The following is an 8,174-nucleotide window of genomic DNA, read 5'->3' as shown; positions in this document are numbered from 1 at the left end:
GGTGCCAGGTTTGGGGTGCTCTGAGGCGGGGCCTCACCGCTTGCCCTTTATATTCCCGGGAAGGTGGATATGAGCAGAAATGGGGTCCCCACCCCACTGACTCACCCCCAGATCCCGTCGCCCGCCCCCGGGGCTCTGGGAGCGGGAGGTGTAGACTGTTCCCCACTTATCTTGGATTTCTCAATTGACACTCTGCCCCAGGCACTAGGAAGGTGAGATGGCAATGGGGTGCTTCATGCAAAGGGAGCTGGGATGGAGACAGGTTGAACCTGTCCCTCCAAGGGATTGGCAGTGTCACCGAAGCAGCCTCTCCTTTTGCCTTTGTCTCTTTCCCTTACATCCTTCATTCTGCTCTTATAATTCAGGCTTTTTCCCACCCTACCCAATTCTGTATAAACCCCTCAGACGGCACCGAAGGCCTTTCGTGCTCTGGCCTCAGCCTGCCTTTCCAACTTTGCATATGACCCCACATTCTGGCCAGACTGGACTCCCTGCCACATCTGCCCTTCTTTGTCCTCCAACCATCTTGCCAAGCCCTTGCTTATCCTAAAATGCCCTTCTGTCGTCTCTACTTCTCAGAACCTGACCTCCATCTTGGGTGAAGCTTCCCTGATTTTTCCCATCATCCCTCACTGCCCTCCCCAACCCTCCCCATACCCTTCCCTTCTTGGAATTGCCACGACAATTCATCTGTTTCTCTCTCAGGTCGTGAGTTCTCGGAGTTCCGAGAACTCTATCTTAATCACCCTTAGACGGCCCTCCGCCGTGCCTTCCACAGAGTGTGGGCGGAGCCAGCACCTGTTAGATTGGATATGTTAGGGATCAGGCATCCTTCCACCTTTCCTCCTTTATCCATCATCCAGCTGCCCATCTCGAATTCTCGGGTCTTCAGAGACATGACTGTCTTGAGCTAAGAAAACAAAGAACAGAGAACACAGGGGGAAAGAAAACAACACAAAAACACAAAGCAGGTCTTAAAGATACCCACTCGGAGATAAGAGCTAGATCCTGAACTTTGAGTGCCTTCTCCATTTCAGTGGGCTCACCCCACCCCCCTGCCCCGCTCCCCAGCTCGGCAGCTGCATCGCCTCTAAGTGACAAAATATCTTAATCAAGCCACCTTCTCTACTGTGAGCTTCAGGTGGCCCAGCCAGTTCCTGGTGTAATGGGGAGGTGTCGGGACATAGCCTGACCATAGCAAGACCTTATTTAAGAGCAAGCCTCTTCACCCTAACCTGGTGCAGTGTGAGCATGGATGGCAGGCCTGGGGTAGAGGGGCTAGATGGCACTCACAGACGATCTTTAGGAACCCCAGAAGCTGGCGCTTCGGTTCAGTTCCCATGCTGCCCCCCCACACCCCAATCTTGGCCCCTCTGTAGCCTCAGGAAGCCTCCTCTGTTTGTTGTTTCTTTTAACGTTTGATTATTTTTGAGAGGGAGAGGGAGACAGAGTGTCAGAGGGGGAGGGGGCAGCGAGAGAGGGAGACAAAGAATCCGAAGCAGGCTCCAGGCTCCCAGCTATCAGCACGGAGCCCGACGCGGGGCTCGAACTCACAGACCGTGAGATCGTAACCTGAGCCGAAGTCGGATGCCCAACGGACTGAGCCACCCAGATGCCCCTCCTCTGTTTTTATAATAGCACATCCCCCTTTGCAGAGCCACCTGAAGAGACAGAGCTTGAGGAACGCTCACTGAGCACGGGTGACCAGGTGGCAGTGGCTGCTGGAGGGGACAAGTGAGAAAGTGACTGGGGTGGGTGGAGCACCTCCCAAAAGGTTTTCTGGAGGACACAGGTTTTTATGTGTAATGAATTCTTACTAATTAATTAACAGTGACTGAAGGAGCTTATTAGCCACCAACGGGTCAGCATAGGGTGAACGAACTCCAGGGGCGGAGGGAATGAAGGGCACACAAAGGGGAACTGATACCGTGTAACCCACCCCCGGTTAGGCCCAGCTAATGGAGGAACGCTTCGGCCCCGCAGATCCAAAGCAGCAGAGGATCCAAACACATCACCCGTTTGGCTCTAGACTTCTTTTGTAACAAGTTGGCTTGCCGATGTTCTCCTCCCCACCTCATGCTAATGCTGCTAATAATGTTAGCCAACGTGAGGATGTCTTGGGGGGCGGCAGGCCCGGTGGTGCTAAGTGCTCCAAATGAATGAGCTCGTTGAAACAGCACGGTGATTCAGGTACTATAATTATCCACATTCTACAGGCAGGGGCACCGCAGCACGTAGAGGTTAAGTAACTTCGCCCCGGTCACACGGCCGGTGCCTGGCGAGGCCAGCATGAGAACCCCGGGATTCCAGGGCCTGCCCCGTAGTGCCCCTTTGCTGGACTGTGGAGTAGTGTCCTACAGGGGGCCCCGGCCAGCCCACGTGGCACCTGGCATGAATTAGACCCGTTTAGAAAGTTGGGGGGCAGGCTGCACGTAACCCCCGTCAGTGCCCCAGGTGTCCTTTCGCGGCATGCAGCCGGCACAGCCATAGAGAGCGGCTCCAAGCATTCGTGCGTTAATTTCAGTGAGTTAACCTGTCAACACCGTTGACAAAATGGAGACAGAAAATTAAGAGATGGATGGCCCTTGGGGAGCCTCGGTGGCTCAGTCGGTTAAGCGTCTGACTTCGGCTCAGGTCATGATCTCGTGGTCCGTGAGTTCAAACCCTGCTCGGGCTCTGTGCTGACAGCTCAGAGCCTGGAGCCTGCTTCGGATTCTTCGTCTCCCTCTCTCTGCCCCTCCCCTGTTAATGCTCTCTCTCTCTCTCTCATAAACAAATAAACATTAAAATATATATATAAAAACTTAAAAAAAGAGATTAATGGCCCTCAACAAGCATATGCCCCAAAATGAACCTACGACTGCCCTCAGACTCCAGGTGCCTCTTGTAGTAGGAGACTTTGCCTTACCCAGTGTGCCTTTTTTTCCCTAATATTTACTAATACTGGGGAGAGTACCAGTGGGGGGAGGGGTGGAGAGAGGGGGACAGAGGATCCTAAGTGGGCTGTGCACTGACAGGCCGTCAGCACAGGGCCTGAGGTGGGGCTCACACTCACGAACCACGAGATCATGACCCGAGCCAAAGTCAGACGCTCAACCGACTGAGCCCCCCAGGCGACCCCGAGCGTGTATTTACAGACCACCTGTTAATTCTAGTTGTGGCTTTACGGTTCCGTGTTTACAGTCAGGTACTTTTGTGTCATGCCTCCGAGCTCAGTGTGCACAGCCAGAACAATCCTGGCTGGCTGGGCTGCTTTGCTTCCATCTGGTACCTTCCTGCTGGATCTTCAAGGACGATTTTGACCTTAACATGATTTATGCTGTAAGCGCTAGCTTTCGAATCTAGCGTCCCTGTACTGCCTCAGTGGGTTTGTGTTCCCCACGAGTGCCCAGTGTCCAACGGTTGGGCAAGTGGGAGAAGGGGGAGGGACAGGGGATCCTCCCCGTCCCGGCGGTTTGGGTAACGGGCGGCAGGAGAGTCGCCGGATTTCAGCGTCGCTTTGGATGCATCACGTAGGGTTAATGGCGTCAGGCAGAGTCAGTCACATGGGCTCTGTGTCAACCCATCTCCAAGTCCAGCTGAGCTTCTAGCTCCTTCTCTGAGAATACCAGTAAACCCCTATTTTCCCACAGGCCTTCCCCCACCCCACCCCGAATCTGCCAGAACTTGAGTGTGGGTAGGAGGCGAGGCCCAGCCCTGATTGCTACATTACAGACACACCTAGGGGCTGGGAGCCAGCCTCCTGGGTTCAGAGAGGGAATACGGGATTTGAAGGGATGCACACTGGGCCCTTGGGACCTTGGTGAACACCCAGGTGAAAAGCCTAGAATCTTTGAAGAGAAAGGGGGTCGGGGTGTGGGGTAATGGGAGGCAGAATTCAGGACATCCCCGTCCCTTCCTCTCCCGTGCCTCTACCAATGTTACTATCACACCCAACGAAGCAGCCACGTTGCCCAGCAGGTCTGGTTTCTTCCTTTGCCGCCCACCTTTTGTCCCTATGTACCCTTTGCTTATTAAGCTTCTCCCAGGAAGACTTCCTGGATTGATCCCACTTAATTCTGATCCCTCCTTCCATTCTGTAGTTGGCAAATACTTACTGAGCAGCCACTTCGGGCCTCAGCGCTGGGAATTCAAGATGGATAAGATAGATAGATACCTGTCCTGTGGAACTTATCATGATCTGTGGACGGATCATAATCTAATAAAAAAAAAAAATTAGGCAACAAGATAACTTCAGAGAGTGACAAGTTCCGGGAGGAAAATACAACAGGGGTGATGTGATAGCGCTTGGGGTAGGTGTCCTTGGTTCAGCTGGCTACGGGAGGGCGTTTGAATGTAGACCGAAAGCAGTTAAGGCTCCAGTCTTCCGAAGATCTTGAGCTCCAGGGACAGGTATTCCCCGCCAGCTTCTCGCAGCCGGTCCGGGCTGACAGGGGAGAGGGAGGCCGGAGCCAGATCGCCCCAAGCCATGGTGAGGAGTTGGGATTTCATTCTAGGGCTACTGAAAAAAAACTTGTGGAGGATTCTGAGTCTGGATCCTTCCTGGTTGTCATGGGAGAATGGATTTTAGGGGAAAAAAATGAAAGTCAAGGGCTATGTCAAGAAGTTACTTTCAGGGGCACCTGGGTGGCTCAGTCGGCTAAGCGTCGACTTTGGCTCAGGCCATGATGTCACGGTTCGTGAGTTTGAGCCCCGCATCAGGCTCTGTGCTGATGCCTTGGAGCCTGGAGCCTGCTTCAGATTCTGTGTCTCCTCTCTCTCCGTTCCTCCCCCGCGTGTGCTCTGTCTCTGTCTGTGTGTGTGTGTGTGTCTCTCTCTCTCAAAAATAAATAAACATTTGGGGTGCCTCGGTGGCTCAGTAGGTTAAGCGTCTAACTTTGGCTCAGGTCGTGATCTCTCGGTTCATGAGTTTGAGCCCCGCTTCCGGCTCTATGCTGACAGCGCAGAGCCTGGGGCCTGCTTTGGATTCTGTGTCTCCCTCTCTCTCTGCCCCTCCCCTGCTCTCACTGTGTGTGTCTTTCTCAAAAATAAATAAAACATTAATTATTAATTATTATTAATTATTTTTTTAATAAACATTTTTTAAAAATTTTAAAAAGGAGCTACTGCAAAGACCCAGGAAGGAGAAAGATCTGCCGTTTTATTAGATACGTTTAACCGACTGAGCCACCCACGCACCCCTTAGAGAGTCCTTTACGTTAGAGGGCCTTTGCCTCCTTCCAGTGGCACTTTAAATGTTTTTCTTTTTAAGTTTATTTATTTTGAGAGAGAACGCAGGGGAGGGGGAGAGAGAGAGGGACACAGAGAATCCCAAGCAGGTTCCACACTGTCCACACAGAGCCCGACGTTTGGCTCAATCCCACGAACTGTGAGATCACGACCTGAGCTAAAATCAAGAGTCGGACGCTTAACTGACTGAGCCACCCAGGCGCCCTGACACTTTAAAGGGCTGTTCTCAGCAGGCCTTGGACCAGGAACACCCCGAGAGTCTAGAACCATGTTGACCACCTTGGCTTCTCCCTCAATCCCTCAGGGGCTGGCTCCAGGAGACCCGAGTTCCAGCTCTTTCCATCCATCACCCTCACTCCAGGAAGCCACCTGTCAGTCAGCCGAATTGAGCGACTGCGCTGGGAGAGCTGGGTTCGCCTCCCTGTGGCTTCCACGAGGTACTGCAAGTCCCTCCCTGTGGAGCTGAAATCCACACCTTGGAGACATTGCAGGTTGGGTTCCAGATCAGGCACCAAAGCAAACGGTGCGATAAAGTGAGTCCGAGGAATTGTTTGGTTTCCCGGTGCACATAAACGTTATGTTTACACTATACTATAGTCTATTAGGTGTGCAATAGCATTATGCCTTTAAAAACCAATGTACATGTCTTAATTTAAAAAAAAAAAAAAAAAAAAAAACTTTATGCTGGGGCTCCTGGGTGGCCCAGTCAGTTAAGCATCTGACCTCGGCTCAGGTTATGATCTCACAGTTTGTGAGTTCAAGCCCCGCCTCGGGCTCTGGGCTAAAAACAGCTCGGAGCCTAAATCTGCTTCAGATTCTCTCTTCCTCTCTCTCTCTCCCCCTCCCCCACTCGCTCTCTATCTCTCTCTCAAAAATAAATTAAAAATGTTTTTAAAAACTTTTTAAAAATACTTTATTGTTAAAAAATGCTAACCATCATCTGAGCTTTCGACAAGGTATAATCTTTTTGCTGGTGGAGGGTGTCGCCTCCACGTCCACGGGGGCGGTTGCTGAAGGTTGGGGTGATTGTGGCAATTTCTTTTTTTTTTTTTTTTAACATTTATTTATTTTTGAGACAGGGAGAGACAGCATGAATGGGGGAGGGTCAGAGAGAGAGGGAGACACAGAATCCGAAACAGGCTCCAGGCTCTGAGCTGTCAGCACAGAGCCCGATGCGGGGCTCGAACTCACGGACCGCGAGATCATGACCTGAGCCGAAGTCGGATGCCTAACTGACTGAGCCACCCAGGTGCCCCTTTTGTGGCAATTTCTTAAGACAACACTGAAGTTTTCTGCATTCATTGATCCTTCCTTTCATGAACGATTTCTCTCTAGCACGTGATGCTGTTTGCTAGCATTTTACCCACAGTAGGACTTCTTTCAGAATTGGAGGCCGTCTTCTCAAACCCTGCCGCTGCTTTATCAGCTAAGTATGAAATATTCTAAATCCTTTGTTGTCATTTCAACCATCTTCACAGTATCTTCACCAAGAGTAGACCTCATCTCAAGAAACTGCTTTCTTTCTTTCTTTCTTTTTTTTTTTTATGAGTTTATTTATTTATTTTGAGAGAGAGCGTGCAGAGCAGGAGAATCCCAAGCAGGCTCTGAACCATAAGAACAGAGCCCGACCAGGGGCTCAATCCCACAAACCGCGAGATCAAGAGTCGGACGCTTAACTGACCGAGCCACCCAGGTGCCCCAAGAATCTACTGTCTTTGCTTATTCCTAAGAAGCACCTCCTCATCCCTTCGGTGTGGTCATGACATTGCAGCAACGGGGTCCTGTCTCCGGCCTCCACTCCTTGTTCCACATCCACTATTACTTCCTCCACTGGAATCTTGAGCCCCTCGAAGTCATCCACGATGGTTGGAAGTCGAAAATCCTGTTCATGTTGCTATTTTGACCTCTTCCCTTGAATCACGAATGTTCTTTAAAAAATTTTTTTTAATGTTTATTCATTTTTGAGACAGAGCATGAACAGGGGAGGGTCAGAGAGAGAGAGACACACAGAATCTGAAGCAGGCTCCCGTCTCTGAGCTGTCAGCACAGAGCCTGACATGGGGCTTGAACTTACAGACTGTGAGATCATGGCCTGAGCTGAAGTCAGACGCTCAACCGATAGAGCCACCCAGGCACCCCTCAAGGAACTAGCATTTTAAAAAAGTCTTTTGTTTAATGTTTATTAAAAGAGAAAGAGAGAGAGAGCATAAGTGAGTGGGGGAGGGGCAGAGAGAGAGAGGGAGGGAGACACAGAATCAGAAGCAGGCTCCAGGTTCCAAGCTGTCAGCACAGAGCCTGACACGGGGCTCAAACCCATGGATCATGACCTGAGTTGAAGTCGGACACTTAACCAACTGAGCCACCCAGGCACCCCAAATCACGAATGTTCTTAATGGCATCTGGAATGATGAATCTCTTCCAAAAGGTTTTCAATGTATTTTGCCCAGATCCATCAGAGGATCCACGATCTATGGCAACTGTAGTCTTACAAAATGTATTTCTTAAATAATATTACTCGAAAGTCAGAATTACTCCTTGATCCATGGTCTGCAGAAGGGATATTGTGTTGGCAGACATGAAAACCTCATGAATCTCGTTACACATCCCAGCAGAGCTCCTGGGTGATCAGGTGAATTGTCAGTGAGCAGTAATACTTTGAAAGGAATCTTTTTTTTTCTGAGCAGTAGGTCTCAGCACTGGGCCTAAAGAGTTCAGTAAACCATGTCGGAAACAGACATGCTGCCATCCTGCCTTGTCGTTCCCTCTACGGAGCACCGGCAGAGTAGATGGAGGAGAATTCTCACGGGCCCCAGGATTTTCAGAATGGTCAATGAGCAGTGGCTTCGACTTAAAGTCGCCAGCTGCGTTCGCCCCCAGTAAGAGAGTCAGCCTGTCCTTTGAAGCTTTCAAGCCAGGCATTGACCTCTCTCCAGCCCAGGAAGCCC

This window comes from Panthera leo, chromosome E2, assembly GCF_018350215.1.
Source record: "Panthera leo isolate Ple1 chromosome E2, P.leo_Ple1_pat1.1, whole genome shotgun sequence".
Taxonomy (NCBI): Eukaryota; Metazoa; Chordata; class Mammalia; order Carnivora; family Felidae; genus Panthera; species Panthera leo.
The sequence above is the reverse complement of the archived record's forward strand: the minus strand, read 5'-3'. Positions refer to the sequence as shown.